The sequence below is a fragment of the Cavia porcellus genome, unplaced genomic scaffold (assembly GCF_034190915.1).
Source record: "Cavia porcellus strain 051 isolate PalLab524CR breed Dunkin Hartley unplaced genomic scaffold, mCavPor4.1 scaffold_12, whole genome shotgun sequence".
NCBI classification, from domain to species: Eukaryota; Metazoa; Chordata; class Mammalia; order Rodentia; family Caviidae; genus Cavia; species Cavia porcellus.
In genome coordinates this window covers 80,107,137-80,131,805 of record NW_026947495.1, presented here as the reverse complement: position 1 = coordinate 80,131,805, position 24,669 = coordinate 80,107,137, and the positions used below count along the sequence as shown (strand labels likewise).

The following is a 24,669-nucleotide window of genomic DNA, read 5'->3' as shown; positions in this document are numbered from 1 at the left end:
GACCGAGGGAAAGTCCCACGTTAAATAGTAGGCTGTACTTTCTCCGTTTTTGAAAAGTACACAGTAGGCAGAACAGCAAGGGGCCGAGCGATGCAGGGAGAAGGTTTGTGGACTGAGTTCCAATCCCCACGCCATCCCTTACTAATCAGGGGAAGTGTTTCACTGTGGCCTTCCTCTTCTTTATCTGTGAAATACTCTCCTTACCTTACCAGTGTTTGTAGGGTTCACAGAGAGGGTCAGCAAGGCGCCTAGGCCTGGTGACGTGATCACGGATTCCTTGGAAGGAATTAATCCAGGAATATACTGATAATTAACTGCAGGATTCCCTGGCCTCCCCCGCCTCTCTCGAGCTCTTCTGTACTCAAAGGAGGCCACAGTGAGCAGAAGAAACCCGGAGCCGACAGACACCCAGGATCTGGAGGCAGATTGACCGGGCTCTGACCGGCTCATTCCCAGATCATCGGCCTCTCCCGGCTTCTATGGGATGAGCCAGCAGGGAGTGCAGGTAGAGACCGCTGGTCCTTCAGGACCGGTTTATACAAGCCGCACCCCAGGGACAGCGGTTTCTGAGACAGAAGACACAGGAACTGCAACAGGAACTTCACCCGGGGAACTATGAACCTGAAGTGCCTGGCTGGGGGCGGTCCAAGGCAGCCCTCTCCAGGAGAGCTTGAGAATCCCATCCCCAGCCTCTGGGAGGGTGGGGGACACGGGGGACGGGGGACGACACACCTGAGGGTGCTTCCCAGTGAGTTCTACTTTTTGTGGGGCTGGGGATCAAACCCCAGCCTCATCCACTTCTCAGTCAGGGAACAGCCCCATTGCACAGGCCAAGACAGCAAGACTGTCACACACCACAGAGATCAAAACCCTTACAACCACAGAGCAATCGATTTCCAATTCCAAAGAGGCCTTTAAAACATTGGGGACCAGGCACAGCGGTACACCTGCTATCCCAGTACTAGGTAGGCTGAGGCAGGAGGATCTCCTGGAGTTCAAGGCCAATCTGACTACATACAAAACCTGTCTCACAAAACAAACAACACAAAACAAAAGTATTTACTGAGGCCGGGGCTACAGTATGGTGCTTGCTACACGGTAGACCGTGCATGTGACATGCTCAAGACCCTGGGTTCTCAGTCCCCAGCGGGGAAAGGTTTCTGAGTAAATAAACGGCCCAGTAGGGCCCTCGAGGAGGCGGCCCTCTGCCTCCGCCAGCTTGGAGATCTCACAACCGGGCTCTCGGTGGGTTTGCTGGCTGCGATCAGCAACTTCAGTCTGTTCCACCAAAGTGTTTGCAGAAATAGTTTTCTGTGTGGGCCGAGAAGACTCCAGCAGATGCGCAGCAGGGTCTCACGTGCCCAGCGGCCAGGGGGCACGCGCAGTGCGGGGCTTCTTTGCTTTTCATCGTGAGCTCCACGCAGAAGTCCGTCCCTTCCTGCCACCCCGAGTCACCTTCAGCCCTGGGGATCCGGAGACGGAGCTGGACGCAGAGACCCCACAAGGGGCGGAGCCTGTCCTGTCCTCGAGCTCGCCAGCTCTGCCTCCTCTTCCTTGGCCTTGGAGATGTTGGGTGCTCATCCCCAAGGACCAGACTTCCGGACTCAGACTCGTGCTTGCTCTGGCTTCTCAGTGTTTGCTGTTGAATATTTTTGTTTTTAAAGGTAGGCAGAATTTCCGGGGAGAAAGAGCTCTAGAGACTCAGAGGGGCTCAGAGAGGGCCGCCTGCCCACTGCCCCCGCTGCCCAAGGGCGTGTTTATTGCACAAAGTCACGAGGTCAGGCGGGTTTATGAAAGTGGGGCAGAACTTTCCGACCTTTAAAAAGTAAATAAAAAGCGTGATATTTGGACAGCAGATGAGCCTGCAGAAACACAGGGCCACATCCCTGTGTCCACAGCGAGCATGCACCATGGATCAAAGGCTGAGTCACAGGTGGCAATGCCCGGTGCTGGGCCTCAGTGTGGCGAGCCGGTTCCTGGCCCTGGAACAGAGGGTCTGTTACAGCTCAGGGTGGCCAGCGATGAGTGTGGCTGGATGGAAAGACATGCTAGTGTTTGTTTACCATTGGCTTTGTAGGGGGGTGCGATTTCCTCCAAAAACGGCGGAGTGTTTAATTCAGAAAATGACACAGAAACCCAGGCCTGGTGGTGCACACCCGTAACCCCAGCACTTAGAAGGCTGAGGCAGGAGGGTCACTTCGTATTTGAGGCCAGCTTGGCTACGTGGTGAGCCCAAGGGCAGCCTGGATTATAAAATGAGAGCGTGTCTTGAACCCACCCTTCAGCACACACAGGAATAAAAACATAACTAACAAAGGAGAAGAAAATCATACAGCCTCGGCAGCCAGGCAGGGGACACCTGGCGAGACCGAGTGGGGAAACTGAGGTAGAGACGAGACCTCAGAGGCCCCTGCCTGGTAGCACAGTGCCCGTCCTGGGTGACCGATTCCTCCGAGGCAAGCTGGGTCATCACCCCACAGCAGAGTGGGTGTTCCTGCTGCCCTTGGGCGCCCTCCTCTCCCCTCAGCACTGCGGGGCGACAGCTCGGCTCAGGGGTGTCACGGCAACAGGGAGGCTCCCCGATCTGGAGAGGGAGGGTGAGTGGTGGCCCGTGTCTAAGCGTAGTGAGTTTCATTTATTTATTTCTGGGATTTTGAGACAGGGTCTCACTCTACAGAGCACAGATTGGCCTCAAACTCCTGGTGATCCTCCTGCCTCAGCCTCCTGAGTGCTGGGATCACAGGTGTGCACCACCACGCCCAATTAAAATAAAGCTGCTGTGTTTAAAATCACTTGGTGTTTTGGTTTTTTTTTTGTCTTTTTCGTTTTTATTGGTACCAGGAATCGAACTCATGACTGCACACTTGCAAGACAGGCGATTATGCCACTGAGCTAAATCCCCAGTCCCCATAAATCACTTGGTTCTTTTAAAGCCAGGCTCATAACTACATACAAACAAAGAAGAGCTCTGGCTTGCTCAGGAGCTAGTTGGAGACAGCTTGGCAGGCAGGACATAGACCCACACTCAGCCAGCTCCGCCCTGGGTCAGGCCCGGTTCTGAGTGCTCTGGATGCACCTCTTCTTGTCTTTGTCCCCAGCCTGCATCCTGGGACACTGAGGTCGTTCCTCCAAGGACACAGGACCATGTCAGTACCCAAACGCGAGGGAGACCCACCTCTCATCCTGCGGCTGCAGGGAGAGAGCAATCGGAGACCGAGGACGCCTGGTGTCGGGGACAGAATGCAGAGGGACAGAGAGGTGCAAATGCACCTTGAGCCTGGTTCCCTGCACTGCTAAAACACTGAGCAAGGATCACCGAGGTCCAGAGCAGCACCGGCCAGGCACGAAGGGGTGGTCCAGATCAGCCAGCCCGAGGGCGACACCTGAGGCCAAGCCAGTAGCTGAGGTCCCCAACAGGCAGAAAGCAGCAGCAGCAGCAGCAGACGCCCTGTCATAGGCCACACCTAAACCTACGGGTCTCTCTGGATCATGACACGGAGTAACACTATTTACCCACCTCTCCCAAATTATCCTCCAAAACCCTTCTACAGGTAAATACAACCGGCTCATTATGAGCTTCAGAGAACCGGCCCACAGCCTGGGTCTGCTAGATTTCTACTCCCTGAGAATGTCACAGACCAGGCCATGTTGGGGTTGAATCCCTGACTGCATTGGAAAAGCTCAGATTCCCAGGAGACAGGGGCTGCTGGTCCCAGAGCAGTGAAACTGTCTACCTTAGAGATCACTCTCCTGACGGGCAAGGTTCACCACCTGTGTTTCTCAAAACTCTACTCAGTTTTGAGGGCTTTCACCTCCGAGGTGCTCTCCTATCCCTGCACTCCCCAAATCTGTAAAAATCCCCCCAATATGGGGATCTGGAAGAGTCCCCGTCTGTGACTTCAGACTTTCCTGGACTCCCCAAAACACCAGACCACTTTGTCTCCTTTTATTTAAGCCAATGGGGGCAAGGCCAAGTCCCCGACTCTAGAACATGCACACCTGTTTGTGAAACACACTGGGTACTCCTGTCCACGATCCAGAAAGCAAAAGTGACAAACTTCACAAAATGGGTTTCTGTAGGAAATCTGTCGGCTGGTTTTTCTTAAAAAATCTCAGGCAACTGCCAGCACTGCCAGCACTCTGAGAAGGAGACCCTGGGTCCCCTGCAGTGCGTTCCAGCTGGCGTGCAAAGCCAGGGTTGTGTCCTGCCCTGCCAGCAGCGCTGGGACCAGGGTAAGGAGCTGGTGGCCTGTATGAGCACAGCCAGAGTCACAGCAACAGAGCAAACCACTGTGCTTTGCAGCCAAAAAGAAGGGAAAAGACAGCTCTCATCAAAAACACGGTGAGGGTCCCCACACAGGAAGTCCCAGCGGCGAGCGAGGGCCGTGGGGTGGCTGGGGACACAGGCGTGGAGGAGGACTCGGTCCACTTGCAGACCCTCCGGGCCTGCCTGCTGCAGCTGCCCCCCACCCCAAAGTCAGAGCCACCCTTGAGGAGGAACCAGCACCCTCGGACACCCAAACTCCAAATCCACCCCAGCCGCAGCTACTGCGCTGTGTGCGTCAGAAACGCTGCTATTATTTCAGATTCGGGTGGACTTCGTCCTCAGGGCTGCTCCTGAGGGGACCCCAAGCCCGAAGGACAGCTCAGGAGCTGAACCCCACTTTCCGAGGGGCGCTGTGACCCCACCCACACCCGCTGTCCGCTTCTCCTGGGCCACTGCCCTTCAGCACAAATATTTTTCTTTTCCCTGACTTCGGCTGGCAGCTTCCAGTCAGTCTGGAAATACAACTGCTCCCGGTACCCACGGGCAGCCACAGGCACTCTGGGAGGCTGAGGCAGGAGAGTGGCGAGCTGAGCTCGGGCATCTCGTCATCTAGCAGGACATGGTCTAAATACAAAAAATGCCAGGACTATAGCTCAGTACACAGGCCCTGGGGGTTCCATCCCTGGTACCGAAAATCAACACCAAATCCAAAAGCCAAGCTGGGACATTGAGAAGTCTTTTCGTTCCCTTGAGATGAACTCTTGTTGAATGGTTGATTCCTCAACCAGGCTCACTGTGTTGCCATGTTTGCATGGCCACTTGTAAACACATCCAAGCCACATGTGTGCATTTCTGTGGTACTCAGTGATTTTTTTGAGACAGAGTCTCCATCTACAGCCCAGACTGGCCTTGAACTTGCAATCCTCCTGCCTCAGCCTGCAGTGCTAGGGTTACCACCTGAACCATGGGCCACCACACCCGCTTCTCCAAATGACTGCCTGTAAGCAGGTCATACCTGGGCATAACTGATTTCTAATAAAGTGTCTCGAACTTCATTCACCAAGCATGTTACAAAACTTGTTTTCCTTTAGAACCAAACAACGACAAAATTAAAAATAAAGCAACACTCCCCAAATGAACACACAATAAAAGGGACTGCTCTCCACCTTAAGGGTAGAGCCAGGGATACAGCTCAGTGTACAGCGCCACAAGTACCTGCCTGGCCAGTGCAGGGTCCTGAGTTCGATTCTCAGTACCAGGGGAAAAAAATCAGGTGGAAAGCAACCAACATGTCTGTGATAAAACATAGACTGCTGGAAAAAACTTTGCTAATTATATCACTGCCTATTTTAATTAAACCGTTTTCTAGATGATCCATCTGCAAAATAGGAAGAAGACCCAGGCTAAGTAATCGATTTATGAGCTGGTGGAGCCTGGGGGTGAGGGAAACACATCTGAATGTCTCATGATAGCGCTTAGGGAAGCAAACAGGTTCAGAGACAGAATAAGGATGCAAAAGGTGAGAGGGGGCAGCAGAGGGCTTCCCCAGGGCACTGGCCTAAGATGCCCCCTCAGGCTCTTCATCAGGAAGAGGACAAGGAAAGCTTCTCCCTGAGAACACTGACAGTCAACCTGACTGCCCAGGAGGCAGGAACTTGCACCTGACGGGGTTCCGCCCACCCCCCAGCCTGAGAAAGTCTCACATCATCCAGCAGACGCCCAGTATGAGGTGGTCAGCCTGGCCTGGGCCCTGGAGACTTATGGCCCCTGAGCGGATCCCCGCTGAGATCCTTGTCCCTCAATCTCCTCCTTTCTCTTATTTTTTTCCTTCAGTTTGGGGCAACAGTGGGTTTTTATTTCCCTTTGAACACTGATGTGAAAATAATCATAGCATCATAAATCAGAATAATTGTTGGTGAGGAAGGGTGGCCGGCGCCCCTGGGCGGCTCCTGGGCTCCGGGGAAGAGGGGCCGTGCTGGGTGGGGCTGCTGACCGGGAAGCCGTACAAAGGATCGCACCGACTGAATCGTGACCCAAGCACCTCAGACATTAAACAATACCGACAACGCCTGCCCCGCAAGTCTGTGACTTCAAATCAGACGGCCTTGATGGGGACCTGGAACCAATTGGCTGGGTCGCCGGGCACACCCAGGTCTTGACTTGAGTTTACTCAGGTCACAAGAGTGTGACAAACATCCCCAGAGGCTGGGAGACTGCTCACGCTCCACACCCAAGGCCCCGTTCAAACCCCAGTGCCACACACCCATGCACACGCGCACCATCGACACTCACCAGCGTCTCCCTCTAAGATTAGTGTACTTTGCTGTACATCTGTTATTCCACAAGGAAAAAGTGCACAGAGTAAACAAGTTAGAAGAAAACTCACAGTGGAGAGACACAAATGAGGACCAGACCACCTTCGGGTTTGGGGCAGGGTAGAAAAAAAACAAAGGTAGGTAAAAAGGAGGCAGGGAAATACAGTCGTTTTAAAATTGTTTTGTACTTTGGTGCAGGCCTGTAATTCTAGCATCCAGCAGGCTGAGGCAGGAGGATCGGGTCAAGTTTGAGGTCAACCTGGACTGCACAGTGAGTTCAAGGCCAGCCTGGACTACATAGCCTGGCACTGTCTCAGAAAACAAACAACCTGAACAAATGAATGCATGAAGACAGAAAGAAAGAAAGAAAGAAAGAAAGAAAGAAAGAAAGAAAGAAAGAAAATTGTACTTAAAAAAACCTGAGGGCTGTGGATGTAGCTCAGCCGTGCAGCACCTGCCTGGCTAGTGCAAGGTCCTGAGTTCAATTCCCAGTACCAAAAACAAAGAAAGAAAAACTACGGCTTTAGCACGCAAAGTCACTTAAAGCCTTCTCCCTCCGGGGAAATCCACTCGGGAAAAATGTAAGGGTCCTGGAGACAGGACAAGGCTGTAAGCTGAGCTGCGGCTGGGCTTCCCACCTGGAGACTGCTCCTCCCCAAGGGGGCCCAGAATCTCAGCTCCAAGCTGGGTGAGCACTCTGCGTGGGCCACACCTCTGCCGACACCCACCAGAGGACACCCTAGGGCACCTGCACCCGGACCCCGCACACCCTCTCAGCCGCAGTCTACTCTGAGCCCAGACTTCTAAAATCCCACCTAACACAAACGCTTTGTGCCTCTCCCTGACCGATCCACAGCTAATTCTCCTGGGTGACTCCGTGAACCCCTGGGTGGGTGAGTCACAGGTCCTGCCTTTGCTTTGGGGGACCCAGAGCTCCCTGTTCTCTGAGGGTTTGACAAGAGTGAAGGAAAAACTGACCCATGGCGGGTGGGTGTGGACTGTTTTCCACCTGGGTGCAAATTGTGCTGTCAGTGCCTCTGTCTCTGTCTCTGTCTCTGTCTCTGTCTGCTGTTGCTGTCTCTGTCTCTGTCTCTGTCTGTTGTCTCTCCCCCACTCTCCTGGTGAAGCACGCAAAGAGCATGGATTTAAGTCACTTGGGGACTTTGGTTCTGTCCGAGGGTCACGGGATGCAGACCCCTCTCACTCCACCAAGGTAAGGGTCACTTTGATGCCCTCTTGAAGAAAATGGCAGAGACAGACCAGGAAGCAAACAAGTAGCTCAGGGTCAGGTGCAGAACTGAAGCGGCCTCAGGCCACTTCCCATATTGTTCCCCAGAATTTGAGACTGGCCAAGAATGAGAGGGTGTGCATGGCTGGACTCTTCTTTGGAAAAAAAACGAACTAATGGATCCAGGAGATTGGGAGCAAAAGGATAAGAAAAGTAAACAAGGGAATTTTATCCATCCATCCATACATACATACATCTACATCCATACATGTATCTACCCACTCATCCCATTTATCCATATATCTATCTGTCTATCCATCTATCTATCCAGGTATCCATCTATGCACACATGTATCCATTCATCCATACATACATACACATATCTATCCACCACCCCATTTCCATTTATCTATCTATCTATCCATGGATCCACCTATCTATCTGTTCATCTGTTCATCCATGTACTCATCCATTCATCCATCCATTCTTCTACCCATACATCTATCATCCATCTATCCATATATATATATATCTATTCATCCACCAGTCTACCCATATATCCAGCTATCTATCCACCCATCTACCTGTCTACCTGTCTTTTATCCTTGTATCCATCCATCTACCCATCCATCCACGAGGTCTTGGGGATTAACCCAAGGCCCTGCATGTGCTAGGCAAGCGCTCTGTCACTGGGCTGCACTGAACTCATGTGTGCTTTGTTTCTATGCTGTATTTTTTTTTTTTTGCTTGTTTTTATTTGAGGGAGGGTCTTATCTCACGGTTCAACCTGCCCTTGAACTCATGGCGTACCAGGCCTGGCCTGAAACTCACTTGCAGGTCAGCCTCACTGAGTGCAAGCACTATGAGGTGTCACCATGCCTGTCTTCAGTTTTTTTAAAGAACTCTGCCAGCATCAAGAACTTTCTACCTTCTTTAGCCCTTTCCTTTTGTTTTTCCCCAGGGAGTCCACGGCCCAGGGGGACCCAGGGGAAGCTGGACAGAGCAGGGGGAGTTGGGGACTCCGAGGGGAGCTTTCCTCCTGCAGTCTGATTCCCAGGAGTACAGGGCCCTGAGGGCCTTCCCACACCCTGAGTGGTTGCAGACAGCTGCCAAGAGGGCACAGTGAGGCTCATTTAAATAACAGGGGGCGGGTGCTGTGCCCTGAAGCTCAGACTCTCCTGGTGTTTGAGGTCCCTTCCTGCGCTTAGCCCTCGCCAGGCCTTGCCCGCCCCCCCTCAGGCTGCAGGGTAGCATCTCCACTTGACACAAGGATTTCAGGTTTCAAGGGCAAAGGGGCTAGGCAGGCACAGGCAGGATTTGAACTTGGGTCCACCGCCTCCAAACCACTTTTCTTATACTGCCCTGGTGAGATGATCTTTACCCTGGAGCTAGATTGTTACTTTACCCCCTGAGAAAACCTTCGCAGGAAATGAAATGGGCTCAGGCTTACACCACGTAGCAGACACTGATTTTTTAAAAATAAATGTTACCTACACAACACTTTCTCTGAGTAATTGTGGGCATATGTATGATTGTTGCTATAGATTCAAATGCCTGTAGGAAAATAAAATTTCCTCAGTCTAGTAGAGAGTGGGGTGAGCTGGACATGGTGGGACACCTGGAGTCACAACTACTCAGAAGGCTGAGGCAGGAAGATCTCAAGCTTGGGGTCAGCAGGGACAACTTAGCAAGATCCTGTTTCCAAAACAAAAAGCAAAGCGTAAGGCCGGAGCCCTGGCCTAGAATACACACGGGCCTGGGACGGTCTCCAGGAGCAGAAAAAAGAGGGAAGTTAGAGGCAGAATGGTGAAAATGTCAAATAACAAATATTAAAACCCGAAGTGTAAAAAAGCAGGGTCCTGGGCTGCAGTCACTTGGGTTTAGCTCGGAGGCAAACGGGCTGGTATTTCTATTATTCCCCAAATAACCAAGAAAGGAAGCACAAAGCCTTTCATGGCGTAACGGGCCCCAAACATGGAATCACTTCAAAGGAAAGAGCATGAAACAGGTTGCTCGGTGTGTGGGAGACGGAGCCTAAGCGAGCTGCCAGCGGCCCGGGAATCAGCGGAATTCCGCACCCAGCTCCAGCTCCGCCTGCAGCCTGCCTCCCTGCTGGGCTGGGCCGCCAGGCTTCTGTGCAGTTTCTGCTGCTGAAGAAAAGCGGGAAGGAGGCTCACAGGGGAGCGCCTGGCTTTGCGATGAGAATCAGTCTGGAGCTCGCTCACCTCCTTTGAATTAGGCCGGACCCTGTGCTGCAGGGCCCTGGAGGTTGGCGCCTCCCCTTAGGTACAGCAGGCAAGGCTCCTTCTCCCTGTGCCCGTTCTGAGGGTGCCCGGTGTTACCCCGAAATGAAAGCTTCATCACAAAACCCACCGGGGGGCTGCTGGCTGCCAGAGGCCCCCGTGCTCAGGCCTGCGGCGGGGTGCTTGCCAGGACCTGGCTGGTTTGGGGCCCCACTCTCCCCTAGATCTCAGTGAACTACAGACCTATGGGGTGGCTGCGGGTGCAGCCCGGTGAGGAAGGAAACCCAAACAGGCCGGCGCTCCTTTCTTTCCCCGCTTTGCCCTCTGAGTGCGTGGCTGCCGGGATCACAGCGACAGGTTGCCCGCTATTTTTACCCCGGGCCAGGCGCTGGACTCGTTTCCTCCTGGATGCCACGCGCAGTCTCCTCTGTCTGTCTCAGCACGGGCACTTCCTGTTGCGAGGAATCGCCCCCACATTGTGGTTATTTCTGAGAACAATGTCCAGCTGACTGCTGCACATGATGGGATGTAAACCAATCTTACTTTTGCACATAAATCTCCTTCCCCTTCCGCTTCTCCCAGTTTTAATGCTTTTCATTGTCTTAGGGCTCCCTAGATTTTAACTCACGTTTTTAAACTTGCTTTTGTAAAAAAAAAACCACTTATTTCTCCCTTTCAATCGGTGGCCCCTTTCTTCTACCTTTAGGCCTTTAAAGTGTCTCCTTTAGCCTGCAGGAAACTCTGGGCCCCCACGTGGTCCCCTTCTGGATGGGACACTCTGGGCTGGGCTTCCCTGTTATCCCCGCAGCGCAGGATGAACAGAAGCACCTGACTGTTTACCGACAGCTTTGCTAAGAAGCTGCACCACACACCTAACTGCAAAGAAGCCAAACTTACCCCGGGAGAGGATCCGGGAGACGCCCGCACATACATCCTTACCTTTTTATTCAGTGAACGCCTACTCGGGGGACAGTGACACACGTCTCTTGGTCCAGGGGCTGTGGAGACCACAGAGAGGGAAGGCAAATCACGCTTCCTAAATCTGCACTCAGCCGTGTCCATGAGAGGCAAGGGCCTCACACACAGCACTTTCTGGAAAGTGCTTTTCTGGTCCGGTGCTTAGTACCTCTGGACCGCAGCCTGGGAGGATCTGAGGTCCCCTTTTAAACTCCCAGGTTGTTCACCTGCTCTCTGCATGTTGGGGAGCCCTCCGGGGTGTATACCAGAGTTCCACATTTAATGCATTTTAATTCAGCTTTGTAATGATCCGACTTTATGTGTATGCGTCCATGAGCTCATCCCCCCTTAGGAGCTCACAGGGAGATTCCTGGCAAGCTCGCTGCTTCCTGGCAATTACAAGGCTGACTTCATAAATGCCTTGGTCTCTGCTCTTTGTCCAGAAGTTTCAGAGAGAGAGAGAGAGAGAGAGAGAGAGAGAGAGAGAGAGAGAGAGCAATTAAAGCAATAAAACAGACTTCTGTACCCAAAACACCACGCTTGGTAGCTGCTACCTCACATGTTTAAGGTTCTCTTCACCATGCGACCCCTCTCCAAACGCTTGCTCTCCTTTCCGCAATGGCCCCTTTGACATCTTGTGAGTTTGGTGTCACTGCATGGTGAGGCACGCCATGTCCCTACCCTGAGTACCCTGAGTACAGCATTTTGGGCATAGTTGGCCTGGATTACCAGTGATCAGCCTTACAGGTATATTCTACGTTTGAAAATGAAAAAAAAAGAGCTCTGTCCCGTGTGTGTTACGCACTGGTTCTGGCACAGAGCAGGACAGAAGAGTGGGAGAGACCAGGCTTGGACAGGGCGGGCAGAACCTGACTCCACCGCTGCAGCCTCCAGGCCGAGGGGCTCACGCGTCCCAGCCCCTTGGCTCCAAAGTGCACCAGTGAGAAGGTGACCTGTCCAGCATGTGGGAAGGACGGGGCAGACTTCGCTCCAAGAAAAGGCTCATGAGAGGCAAACAGAGCCAAGGGAAGATCACCATCACCTTACACTCAAAAATGCAAACTGAAGCCAAATACAATCACTCATTTCCTTCCTGTCGGAATGGGAGTCTTCAAAAAGATGAAACGTGCCAGGGGCCTGGAATCCCATCACTCAGGAGGCTGAGGCAGGAGAGTTGCTGTGAATTCAAGGCCAGCTTGGGTTACACAACTGAGTTCAAGGCCAGCCTGAATTGTGAGACCCTGTCTCAAAACAACAAAAACAAAATCAAAAAACAGTGAAAGGTAATAGTTTCCAGGGTGTGGAGCACAGGAGACGGCGCCCCAGAGCAGGGATGGAAATGAGGGTCCCCAGAAGGAAAAACTGTGAAGAGTCCTCCAGAAACCAGAAATAGAACTACCACATGATTCAGAAAACTCACTTCCTCGTTTACAGCCAAAGGAACTGAAACCCTTATTCCCAGGAAATGTCTGCTGACCCGTGTTTATTGCAGCTCTGCTCACAATGGCCAAGATGCAGGATCAACCTAACTGCGGGTGAGTAAATAAAAAACCTGTTCTACAGATGGGCAGGGGGAACCCCGAATGTGTGGGATGCATGGGGGAACCAGTGGAACAGCAGTTACCCAAGGATGGCCAGGAGTGGGGGGCATGCTGATCCGAGGCACCAGGCTTGGGAGACACAGCGGAAATCAGTGCCAGTGACGTCCAGCTCTGCCCAGTGACCGAGGCCAGGGATAGCATGTCGCATGACTCACACTTGGTGAGGGGCACACACAAGAAGTTCTCAGCTCCAAACTTCGGAGTAGATGGTGGTGAATGTAACCGGCTTGATTTAACCATTTCACATATACATGCTTCAAAACCTCACTCTGTGCCCATGAGCACAACTGCATGACAAAGCCTTAGGACATTAACTCCTCCATACTGTCCTCCCCCAGCTGCGTCTCTCTCCCTCTCCCTCTCTTCTGAGTTCTGTTTTTGTTTATTTGTTTGAGACAGCGTTTTGTTCTGTAGTTCAGCCTGGGAATGAAATCACTGTGTGACCCAAGTTGGCCTCAAACCCAGGTGATTCTCCTGCCTCAGCCTCCCTAGGGTTGGGATCACAGGTGTGAGCCACCACATCCAGCTCCTAATTTATGGTCATTTCTCTGCTGGGCTCTCCTTTAGGTTCTGAGAGGTGCCAGGAACCACCAGTGGAGGTCACAGCACATCCAACCCTTCTGGAAGCAGCCGAGGAGCCGAAGAGTCGGGGCCTCCAAAGAGGGAAAAGTCTCGCCAGCTGCTCCTGGACAGGAGACCACCGTCCACCACACACTAACAGCTGAAGAGAATGCGGCTGCCCCGGGGGAAGGGGCCCAGAAAACAGCGAGCACAGAACAGACGGAAGCTTCTCAGGAGCGTGAGTGGCCAGCGGGCTCCTGGAAAGCGGTTATGGCCTCTGTCCTGAAAGAACCGGTTCGGCCCGCGGGGTCCCTGCCTGCTTGGCCGGAATGGTCTTCATCCACCTGGACACCACAGTGCCCTGCTGTGGGATGAGGCCGAGAGAACGGAGACCACACTTGCATCCCCAAAGAGCACTGCAGGGCCAGAGCTGAGACCTGCAGACACTGACAGACAGACAGACGGGGGCAGATGGGAAGGGGTCCAGGAGACAGGGCATGGCATGGAGGGGTCTAAATGGAGGTAAGTTGCTTAATCTTGCTCCAGATTCCTTTTTCAAGCTGGATGTGGTGGCACACACCTGTAATCCCAGCATTCGGGAGGCTGAGGCGGGAGGATGGCTGTGAGTTCCAGGCCAGCCTGCACTACGTGGGCGAGACCAAGACCAAGTCCCCTTTTCCAGTAAGTGGGAAAGCCTCCCCCCCATCCACACCTTCCGCTCCACAGCGCACGATTCAGGGACACAGTGACCAAAGCCGAGCACAAGCTCTGAAGCCCCCGACTTCAGAGAAGCGCGGGGGCTGGGGTGCAGCCCAGCTGTGCAGGGCTCGCTCAGCCCGCAGGAGGCCCGGGTTCGGCCCCCAGCACCGCAGAATAACCGGACATCAGGTGAATGAATGAATAAATGGCAGCATTATTTTTTTTCTCTTGAAACACTCAAAATATGGCTCAACAACGTAAACCCTCACTCGGGGACACGCACCTTTGTGGGGCTTTCTGTGCTTCCTGGCTGGCAGGGCTAACCAGGGAGAGGGGGGTCCAGGGCACTGAGCAAACAGACAGAAGAAACTGCGCCCCTCTGGGGTTCCCCAAAGTCCAGTCTCCACGGCACCCAGGCTGTGGCACCTGCAAAGCGACTGTGTGTGGGGACCCCTGGACTCCACGGCACCCGGCTTCCTGTCCCGGAAACGTCCCAGGTGAGCCTGCCCCCATCTTTTCCCCTCTGTACTGGGCCCGGGTCAGGGCAGAGAGGGACACAGAGGGGACCTGGGACAAGCACAAGCTTCCGCCAGGCAAGCGCCAAGGCCCAGCCGGCCAGGCCGAAGGATGCAAGTGCCTGCCTGATCGCTCTATGAAGAGAGCAGGGTGCAGATGCTAGGGTTTTACTGAAGAGCAAAATGTCCTGCTCGGGGCCTGGAGTACCAGCATCTCACCTAAGGTGCGTGCACCATGGCATCTGCAGCAGCCTCTCCCTCCTTCTGGGCCTTGAAGCCCACATGCCCACACTCAAGACGCGCAAGGGAGCTTTGGCCCTCATGGGAACCCCTCAGTTGACATTGACCTCTGCACCTCCAAAGTTCTCTTCGGTGCCTGCAGTGGCATCTAGGAGGCCAGGAGCTGCGTGACAATGACAGAACCCACTGCACGGGCCGGGGTGTGTCAAAGGCTGCTGAGCACAGCAATAAAACCACTGCACCCTCCGGTTAGCTCCTCATCTGAGCTCCTCAGCTCTGTGCAGTGCAACCTTGACTTCAAGTCCCCCGTGACCCCAGCAGGTGCAGATGACCTCATAGTGACCAACGCGAAGCCCATTGCCAAGGCCGTGAACGACAAGGCCTGCAGCTACCTGCTGCTCCCAGTTGACTGGCTGACAGTGTCCCTGCAGGTGTGCGAGCTGGTGCACCCCAGCAGTGTCAGGCTGCCACATGGTCCGAGAGGTGGAGGAGAGGACCCCTTCATCTCTGGTGGATCAAGACTGGCGCACCATGCAACCCAAGCACCTGGTCAGGTGCAGCCAGAGCCTCAGAACTGAGGGGCTGGGGGCTGGGGGTAGCAAGGCCCAGTTCACCAGCCAGAACTTCAGAAATCCCTGGGCAAGGAGGCAGAGACAGACCAGCACCCAGGCCACGGCGCCTGGTAGTCAGGTCCCTGCCTGCCACCACTTCTATAGACACCAGCGGGGCAAAGGGGAGCCCGTGACCCCAGCTCTCCCGGCTCCCACAGCGCCCAGAACTGTGTGAGCCCCAGGCTGGGTTCCCAGTGGTTCTGCTGCTAAATAAACGCCCCAGGGCCCAAGGAGAACACATTGTATTATATCTCGGTCAGCTTCTCCAGGATTGAGCTGAACTCTGAGTCTCTTGGAGTCAGCTCACTCAGCTGGACTCTTCCGTGTCACCCAGGCCTTCAGCTTACATGTTGAGATGCAGAATCTAAAAGTCGCAGTGCAACCTGCATGTGCTGAAAGACTACAGAGCTTTAAATAATTCTTGCAATGTTCTACCTAGCAAGAAAACACGGAGCACAGGTGTGTGTAGGCTTGCTTACCAAAAATGTTGTTTCAATTATTTATTTGGGATGACAACTTAGCAAACATTTTTGATATGTAGGGTCCTGGTTTCGGGGGTTTTTCTTTTTGGAAAGTGGCTGACATTCCCGTACTGCTGCTGGTCCACCTGTGTGGCAAGGCAAGGACGGCTGTCATTGTGAGGGGCGCACCAGCCAGCTGACACTCACAGCTTAGAAAGGGGAGGCTCATCTCGGCTCACGGCTCCAAAGGATTCGGTTCATGGTTGGCTCCAAGGCAGGAACGGCGTGATGGAAGGAGGAGGCAAAGCTTCCGGGTTCATGGCCAGGAGCACAGCACAGGGAGGGAGAGAGAGACCCCAGCTCCTCCAGCTGGGTCCCACCTTTTAACGGCACAGCGAGCTATGAACATCAGTGGGAATCCACTGAACATCACAGTGGCCCACGGTTCAGTCACCCCTTAGTGCAGCCAAGTTGACAGTGATGGTTAACTGCACAAGTCAGTTCTAAAATCCCACCTGAGCAGTCCCATTAAAAGCTAAAAAGCAAGTATGAGGCCGCCCAGCTTGGAAGATCACTCATGGCTTCCTGTCGGGTGCATCACACCTGGGTATCTCTGCAGCAGGTGACCGTGGCTGACATCTGATCCAGGCTGAGGTTTGTGGGTGGGGACTTGGCCTTCGAGGTCTCCTGCCCTGGGTCCCCATGCTGTGGGCAAAGGCCTGGTGGCGCAGGAGTAGGGTCCTCGGGGTCTGATGGACCTGGGGTCCAGTCCTGATGCTGCCATCCTGGCTGTCAGCATTGTGACCACTCCGCCCACTCCTGAGTCTCAGCTTCCTACACCTCATTGGGACAGTGAGCAGCTGAGACCCAGGCTGCCGCGTAGGTCGGGTGCCCTGGGCAATGAACCTGGCATCTTCACCGCACTAAACACAACAAAACCTCTCGGCCCGCGTCGCCTCCCTGGCAGGCAATGAGGCTGAGGAGAGCCCTGCAGTGTGGGAAAGCAGATCCACCTCCATGGAAAAGCGGTGCTGTGCGGGTCCTGTCCTGATGCATCTGTCTTGCTGGTTTTTGATAGGGTCTCAGGATGCAGCCCCGGCTGGTCTCGGACTCAAGGTCCTCCTGTCTCAGCCTCCCGAGTGCCCCACGCGTTGGGCCGCTCTCCCTTTAGACCCCTTTTCCTTCCTGTCCCTACCCCGGCCAGAGCTCGCTCATCTCCTCCCTTGCTGAGTATTTCACAGGCACCACCCTGACCGCGTGCAGCTCTGTTCAGGGGACAGTCAGGGGAGAGTCAGGACTGGACCCCAGGCCCAAGAGACCCCATTGCAGAGGACCCTAAAGCCGCCACTGAGTCGAGTGAAACACAAGGACGAGAACCCCCCGCGAGGAAGACCGCTGAGAAGGGAAGACGTGGGGGTGGCCTTCGGGCCTCCCCTGCTGGCATCCTCACGGCCCTGCAACCACGCCACTGTCCAGGGGGTTCCGGGGGGCGTCCAGGACTGGCGATTCTTGCTCAGCAGCCAGAGGACAATGGTCACAACCGTAGCCATTGGGGCCACATGCAGGCTGTCCCCACACCAGGACCCTGGCAGGCCTGGGAAAACCTTACATCTCTCTGCTTACAGCAGCAGCAGCAGCAGCTGGGTGCCCCGGACACACACAGAGCCCAGGGAAAGGTTTCCAAAGTCGGCAGGCCCAGGGGCTCCCGTGGCCTCCCAGGGCAGCCCAGTGTAAGCTCTAAGTGCAGGACACAGGAGGAAGCCGCCCTCCTGCCAGCCTAGGCCTCTAGACTTCTCTTGGGCCCTGTAGGTCTCGAGTCTGTGGCTGCTTCACAGCTGGCCAGCGCAGGCAGGTCAGTACCTAATGCTGTGTTCCCACACCAGCCCTGCCTTAGTCCAGCCCATGTGCAGCAGGGCTCTGTCCAGCAGGGGCTGGTCCTCAAGGTTGGGACAAGGTCCCTCCAGGTCCTCAGCACCAACTGTTCCTGCTAGGTGTGGTGGTGCACGCCTGTCATCCCAGAGGCAGGACGATCGTGGCAAACCCAAGGCCTGCCTGAACTGTACAGCGAGACCATGTCTCAAACAAAACAGAACACAGCTTGATCCTACCAAGCAGAATCACCCTGCCTGATTAAGGAAACAAGGCGTGAGGTCCTTTTTTGTGGTTAGAATCTGTGGAAGTTTGAGAAGCAGAAATCAACAAGAAATGTAGGAGAATATGAGCTAAGAGCAAAAGAACAAACTGTGAGCCTGTGAGTGTTTCCACACTGAGCTGAATATTTAAGAGAGACGTTTGCATAGAGGATAGCCTCACATTAGCGTCAGGCTGAAGAAATCCGCAGGTCACCCTCTCCTGGCTGCCCCCCCACTCGCCGTAGTAAAGCCCGGAATCTGGAATCACACTGCTCCGTGCTCAGGCTAAGGCTTGTTTTATTTGGCTTAATTAAAAGCACTCAGCACATGGCGAAGGCCCAGTGATTTTAAAGATAGAAGTGACGCTCAGGGCCAGAACCAGCAGAACTGGCTGGGCTTGATTTCTATCCAGGTTTTCTTGGAGGGAATTAAAGAACAACAAGGAAGAAAATGTATTGCTGGTTTAGGGAACTGAAATCCCGGAGGGCTGAGCTGGGCCTGGCGCTGCAGACCTGATGCATGCACTGGGCCGGGGCAGCCTGGCCGTTGGGCTGCACAAGCCTGGCTGAGGGACACTGCCCACTCAAATCTGCTGCAGACTCGGACCAGAATCCTGGGTGCCTGTCGGGGTTCTGAGGGGTGCTGCAAAAGCCTTGGGGTAAAATTAATATCGCTTTGCCTTAATCTTAAAAAGAAACAAACACAAAAATACAGCTGTTGGCAGAAGAGGTACTATTCTAAAAAGAGTGATCATCTGTATTCCCCACGTAATGTTTGATTCCTGGGCTACAAACATGACCCATACCTCTTTTTGAAAAGTCAGGCAAGGTGTGGTGATGCATGCCTGTGATCCTAGCCTTTGGGAGGCTGAGGCAGGAGGATCACTGTGAGTTCAAGGCCAGCCTGCATTCCACAGAGAGACTCTGTCTCCAAAAAAAAAAAAAAAAAAAAAAAAAAAAAAAAAAAAAAAAATCAAAGGGAAAAAAAAGTCACGCAACCAGGAGCAGTGGTGCATGCCAGTAATCCAGCTACTCAGGAGGCTGAGACAGGAGAATCATAAGTTCAAACCCAGCCTGGGCTACTGTTATGGTACCTGAATGTCGCCCCAAAGCCCCATGCAGTCAGGGAGGTGGACTTCTAGATTTTGTGTAAGATTCACGGTCCAATGCTGGGATTATGGGTGGTCTACACCCATAATCTACACCCACCCTAAAGTGGCCTGCATAAAACGTAAGGGACAGAAGGAGTCTTCTCTCCGTGCTCTCCCCTTTAGCTCTTGCTGTCTTCTGCCTCCCTTGACAGCTGCCCTCTGCCCCGTGCCACCCTGCCTGGAGCCAGCAGAGTACACAACGAAACCTCCACAAACTGTGAGCTAAATAAACCTTTCCTCCCTTAATTTTGGGCGTCGGGTATTTTTGTCTCAGTAACCAGAGAAAACTAATCAACACAGCTACACAGTGAGATCCTGTCTCAAAATTAAACAAGCTAAATCGCACCCTCACCAAACCAATCCGCCAGACAAAAGCTCTCACATTACCAGACAACTCAACTGCCAGGTGGGAAGCCGCGCACACAGAGCACCGCAGAAGACGCAGGAGGAGTTGGAGCAAAGATGACTGCATGTCCCCGCCTGTGGGAGAGGCCAAGGGATGGACCCTCAGGAAGGTCTCTGTCCCCTGCTGTGCCCCTGTCCTCCAGGTGGCACAGTTCCTCTTCGCTGTGTTCCTGGATTTCCTGTCCTGTCCATCCCAGGCATCCAAGCAGGCTTCCCTTGCAGGTCTCCCCCATGATGTAGATGGGTTGCACTCCAGTCCCCACCCCAAAGAACTGCCATTCAGTGAGTCTCCTGCCCCTCTCTCCAGTCCGACCTCCAGCCAGGAACCGGGGGCTGGGGAGGGAAAAAAAATCTCTCCTCCTCAGCAGAAATGAGGAATCAAGTTTCCTAGACTAATGGAAAACCCTCAAGTATTTGTGTCAGGTGACATACTTCTAAGTAGCACACAGTAAAAAGAAGACAGTACTTGGAGCCGGGCGTGGCAGTGCACGTCTGTAATCTCAGCTACTCAGGAGGCTGAGGCGGGATGGGCGGAAGCCCAAGGCGGCCCAGGCAGGTTAGTGAGACTCGGTCTCAGGATAAAGAAAAAAAAGAAAAAGAGCTGGGCTTAGAGTTTAATGCTCCTTGGGTTCAATCCCAATAAAAGAAAAAAGCAAAGAAAAAAATCTTGAAATGGGTGAAAAACTACAACATAACATAACAAAACCTGGGTTCTGGTTGGAATCATGTTGAAGATGAAATTTCACAGAACACTAAATACTGAAATCAGAAGAGAGGAACAGTGCTATAGTGAATGGCCAAAGTTTTCACCTTAAACGAGTAGAAGAATAAATTAAACCCCAGGTACTCCCAGAAGAGCAAAGACAACACTTAGATAATCTAAGTAGTAATAACAGAAGCTTATGAATAACAAAACATCTAGTATAAACTTTTTTTCGGTATGTTGCTAAGCCAGTTTCTGACTTGCTAGGAAAATCTACCAAATCCTATCACTTCTGTTGAAAGGATTCTTGGAAGCATGCACCTATTTAGTGTTTTGTTTGCTTTTCTGTTTTTGAGGTAGGGTCTCACTATGTGACCCAGGCTGACCTGGAGCTCATGGTGATCCTCCTGCCTCAGCCTCTGGAGGGCTGGGATGACAGCTGTGCCAGGACCACGTATATCTGCATACTTAAAACAGAAGCAACAGTCACTAAAGAAAATAAAACGGGAACCAGAATTATTTTTTAATCTAAAGGCTTTCTGGATATGCAAAGTATTTAAGCCAAGAGGAAGAAAATTATTTAAGTCATCTGGTAGGTGGAGGAAGTGGAGGGCTGGGTTTGTCCCCAGCACCCAGGGCCACTGTGCCTGTCGTGGCCCTCCCTGACCACGGGCTGGGCCGCCTTGGTCCTCTGGTCCTGCACCCTTAGACTGGGAACAGAGGTCCCCACGGGGCTCCCTGGTGTCCGGCTCAGCGCAGCTCACGCCTGTCTCATGGGGGGACTGCAGAACGGGACAAGGAAGTGGGGGAGCCCGGCCAGGCCTGGGAAAGCTCACTGTCCAGGACGGCATCTTTCACCCTCCCACTTCCCCGTGCTTCAGCTGCTCCTTCCACTCCTGGACTTAGGGGTGGTCACGCAGGGAGCTGCTGTTTTAACTATCTAAAGGCAGCAGGGGGCTGAGGTAGGAAGGTCAGCCTGGGCCACACAGTGAGTTCAAAGCCAGCCTGGACTGCACAGCGAGACCTTGTCTCAAGAAACCAAACACATTAAGAGCAAGGGTCCTGAGAATGTGCAGCCTTGGGAGGACGCTGCGCAGGCCGGGTGAAGCCAGCTCTAGCCCTCCCCTCCCGGCAGCCCAAGGCCTGTGGCCAGCAGCGCAGACATGAAGGCGACCTGAGGTTCTCCATGCACTGAGCACTGGGGAAGGGGGCACCTCACTGATGACAGTGGCAGGTACATTGCCCGGGCCCCCTCGCGCCCTCCCCCTGCACCAGCACACTCGGCCCCTCACCCCACCCGGCATCACTGCCAGGCTCCTTCCTGAGGGTCTTTAGCTGCGCCGGCCTGGCTGCCTCAGTGTCCTGCATGGATTCGAAACGTTGCCCTTCCATGGTCCTCGTGACTTGGGGAAGAGCCAGGAGTCACAGGGTGCCCGATCTGGTGAGTAAGGTGGACACAGGGGCAGCCTCAGGTTTCTAGGGGCCGCCTTTCCGGTGGACGGTGCTGGGCAGCAGCGGTCACTGTTTTTGATCATCTCATGGAAACACTCAGGAAAGGGGATTCCCAGAACTGCTTTGGAAAGGGGTAGCCGCCAGGCGTGGTGGCTCATGCCTACAATTCCAGCAGCTGGGAGGCTGAGGCAAGAAGATCGCTGTGAGTTTCAGGCCAGCCTGGGCTACATAGCAAGATCCTGTCTCAAAAGCCTAAACACAGAAAGAACCGTGAGGAACTGGGCACAGCCCTGCCGGCCTCTCCGCTGTGGGCACCTCCTGGTGGGCTCACCAGCAAGGAAACCACCAGGCGCTGACTCAAGGCGACTGCAGAGGCCCTGGCGTGGTCTTAAAAAGTTTTCCCAGCACCCAGGAGAAAGCCGGGCCTCTCAGGCTTGTGGGGCAGACAGGAGCCTGGACTCAGAGGGGACAGGTGGGGGACACCGCTGTCCTCGATGCCCGCCTCTCCCTGGCAGGCACTTTCACCCTCGACCCTGAGCACGCCTATCGCTCACGAAGCACGGGGTCGCCCTCATTTATTCCTGGCTGCAAACCGTGCATTTGGGTTTCTGAGTTGAAACCTAGCAGCAAACACCATGGGAAAGTTCCCCATTTCGTGCGTCTTGGTTTCTGTTTGGTATCTTACCTCTATTGTCGGTCTTTGCAGACCTGGCCTCTGTGCGAGGACCATGAACTCCTATCAGAGGCTCTCGTTAGCTAGGGTACTGAGGTACATAGCAAGATCCTGTCTTTTTTTGGAGACAGGGTCTGATGTTGTAACCCAGGCTGGCCATGATCCTCCTGCCTCAGCCTCCCAAGTGCTGAAGTTACATCTGTGAGCCAGCAGGCCTGGCTTCCAGGTTTTCTGGATAAATCACTAATTCTGACACTAGGAGGGGAGCCTGGGCCTGTCCCATAGATCTGATTTCCTTTGAGTTCTGCACCTTGTCTTAAAGGTTGTTTGTTTTCCTAGTCCATAGTAATTTTCCAAAAACTTTCCAATAAAACCACAGCCCTGAGACAAGGGGATCATGGATCCCACGACTCAGTCCTCAGACCCAGCATCGACAGCAGCGGGCGGGGTCCTGGAGCCTTGGAGTCAAGCAGCTTCCACCGGGGCCCCCCCGGCCCGCGATGAACTGTGCGGGGAAGCCTCCCTGCCCCTCCACAAGGAAAATGAAGCTGTGACGGCCCGGGGTGGACTGCGGAGACACAAGCAGGGGTGCAGAGTCGTCGCACGCGGACGCCACTGAGAGTACCCGGGAGGCCGAGGTGGGAGAGTTCTCATAGAGCTCCGGGTCCCACAGAAACGAGCCCGTGTGCCTGACATGGCACTGCTTGCCTATTCCTGGCTACTCGGAAGGCTGAGGCGGGAAGATCCGGAGGTACAGGCCACCCTGGGCTGCACAGCAAGACCTCCCTGGAGAGGGGAGGTGTGGATCCTGTTCAGATAAGTTAGGAGGCCTTCGGGTTCCTGTCTTAGTGCTCCTGTCTCGGCCGTGTCTGCCCCTTGAGGCTGAGCGAGGCTGACTGGTTTGATGCATTTCTGTTTTGTTTTCCCAAGACACTTAATTATTCAAAAGTTCAAGCCAGAATCTTTAAGCCACTTTGGATCCTCTTCCAAAAAAGCCTTTTCTCTCTCATTTACCACAAACTTTTGGTCCCCTCTTCCAACAAAGTAACACCAATTGATCCTGGATGCTGAGTTACCATGGCAACCATCTGCCTAGCCCCAGGGACCCGGGGTTTGGGGCCTTTTTCCTGCTGGCTCCCAAGCCCAGGATCTGCCCTGGCCCATTCCACTTCTCCCTGCTTTGTGGCTTTGGGCGGCGGAGACTGGGGCGAAGAGGCTGGCTTCTATCTCTCTCTCTGCTCTACAGGGCTGTCGCCAAGAAGCCCAGCTCATCCTCACCTTGGGAGGAGTGTTTTATTTAGAGGCTGGCCTCGACCTGGAGGTGATCCTCCCGCCTCAGCCTCCCGAGTGCTGGGATCACAGGCGTGCGCCACCACACCAGGCAACTGGACTTGTGCTTTGCTTCATAGCACATGGGTCACAGGTCCTGTTTCACAGTCTCCAGTTTCACGCGCTGAGGCAAAGACCCGCGCTTCGAGGTTGGCGGTTTAGGCTGACAAGAGTGTACCAGGGCCTGGACCGCGGGCTTCGGGGTGGAGCTGCAGCCTCATGTGGGCAGAGGTGGGCAAGCTCGGGGCCTGATTCCTCTCTGCCCTGCGCCCTCTGCCCAAGAGACACCGTCTCCAGGGAGGCCCCAGAGCCTTGCGGCAAGGACCAAGCTGGGGTGCAGGGAGAGGGCAGCAGTCGCTGGCGCCCCATCTTCTGTGCTGCATCCCATCCTCGGGCTCAGCCCCGCTGTGGTCCTGGCCCCCTATCTGCAGACTCGAGCAAGATGCTCTCAGCCCACTAGGCTGTGGCTCCTCAGATAGGGACCTGAGCCACGCCAATCTTTTACAATTATTAAAATTGGGAAAGAAACAAAATGAGAGTAAACAGAATTATTAAGCATGCTTGTCATATAAGGCCGACCTGTCTCAAACAAACAATTATTAAAATTGTGTGGCCAAACAGCTTGAGGACTGGACGGTGTGAAAAGATATCAAGACACTCTCCTCAAAAGGAGAAAGGTGAAACTCCCAAGATTCCTGCTGTAACGGGAGATCTTGGGGTGCTCCAGAAGGAGCACCCCAGCTGTCTGTGAATGGGAAAATAATACAAAGGATTTCTGGGCCTGCCTGGCCCAATCCCGGCTGTTTCTCCTGAAGGATTAACCTTCCAAACCCCACAGATCTCTCTGTTTTGTTTGCATTGCGTTTTTACACAGGGTCTCACTGTGTATTGCAGGGTGGCCTTGAATTTTGCAGTGATCCTCCTACCTCAGCCTCCCCAGTGTGGGATTACGGGCCGTGCCACTGTCCCGCTCTGGATTCCTGCTTTCTGACAAGCAGTGCTCAGAAACCTAAACTTGGCAGAAGCTACCGCACTGGGCACGGGAGGCGGAGCAGAAGGGCGTCCACCTGGAGAAGGACCAGCGCTGAATCCACGCCTCAGCTCTTCGGCTGCCCAGACCTGCCTGT

The 24,669-nt window shown here is 53.9% G+C and overlaps 1 long non-coding RNA gene across 1 annotated transcript; it reads left to right on the top strand.

Moving 5' to 3' along the window:
* Positions 1–12,153: 12,153 nt before the first annotated feature.
* LOC134478344 (uncharacterized) lies at positions 12,154–19,226 on the top strand. Its single transcript, XR_010050943.1, has 2 exons — positions 12,154–12,545; positions 13,179–19,226. It is a non-coding gene; the product is annotated as an uncharacterized LOC134478344 (long non-coding RNA).
* Positions 19,227–24,669: the final 5,443 nt, after the last annotated feature.